Here is a 1,098-nt window from a genome sequence, read left to right as displayed (position 1 = left end):
ATATTTGATAAGAGTATCGTGACACATTTTTCCTTCTTGAACAAGATCATGACAGCATGCATCAGTGATGGTTAAATTTTCAAAGACAACACCAATTATATCCAACGCACATTTTGGACTGATTTTAAGAAGACATGTATCCCATAGTGATTTTGCTTCAGCTTCTTCAACAGAGAATGCAGGAAGGAAAGCACAAACCAAAGCAACAACAATGAATACGATAGTAGTTCGGGAGGAAGTGTGAGCCATTTTGCCTATGCTTTCAAAATAAGTGGCAAATGTTATTAATATAATATATTAAAATGATTGTATATGGTATTTTGGAATGAAATTTTGTCTCATATTTATAAGAGATTAAACACTCAAATACAGACTAAACGTATTTTCAAGTGAACATAAGAAATTAATTAATGCAGTTTAACGTTAAATAAAATATGACCGTTAATAAGAGTTTTCTTTAACATATTGAGAAAATTTTGTGAAAAAATATACTTATTATTTAAACTAAATACTATCAAAATAAAATATTTCTAAATTATATATGTTTTAAGTTATTTTGTTGTTAAGAAATAAACTACCAATCGAATTTAACCCTTGTTTATACCTATTCTTTATTTTCTGTAAATGTTAACAGGCTCCATCATTTTACAGAAATTTTGGTCTAAGAATGTGAATTTAACCGAGTATGAATTGTCCTATAACACGTATCCTTATGTTGTAAGAATTTCCTACTAAAAAAAATTCTATAGCTAAACCATAACTAGTTTATAGATTATATAGATATAATTTCATAGAAATGAAACAGGAACTGACAAAAAAAATACCTGAATTAAACTATTAATTTGCCAAAATTAAAAGGTTGTAATCTGTTAAAAATTTTGAAGCCAAATCTAAAAATTGTAAAAAATGAAATAAAAAATGTGCACAATTTTGTTTCAAAGACTTTTGTGATCGATCTAAAACTCAAATCCATACCCTCAATCCTAATATCATTGGCATAAGTTATTATCTACTTACAAGTCATAGGATATTGTTATTTTGCGTGATTACATCCAGTCTCATTATTTTCTTTATAAATGATCGTATTTACAAAATCGT

The sequence above is a fragment of the Brassica oleracea genome, chromosome C9, assembly GCF_000695525.1.
Source record: "Brassica oleracea var. oleracea cultivar TO1000 chromosome C9, BOL, whole genome shotgun sequence".
NCBI classification, from domain to species: domain Eukaryota; kingdom Viridiplantae; phylum Streptophyta; class Magnoliopsida; order Brassicales; family Brassicaceae; genus Brassica; species Brassica oleracea.
The sequence above is the reverse complement of the archived record's forward strand: the minus strand, read 5'-3'. Positions refer to the sequence as shown.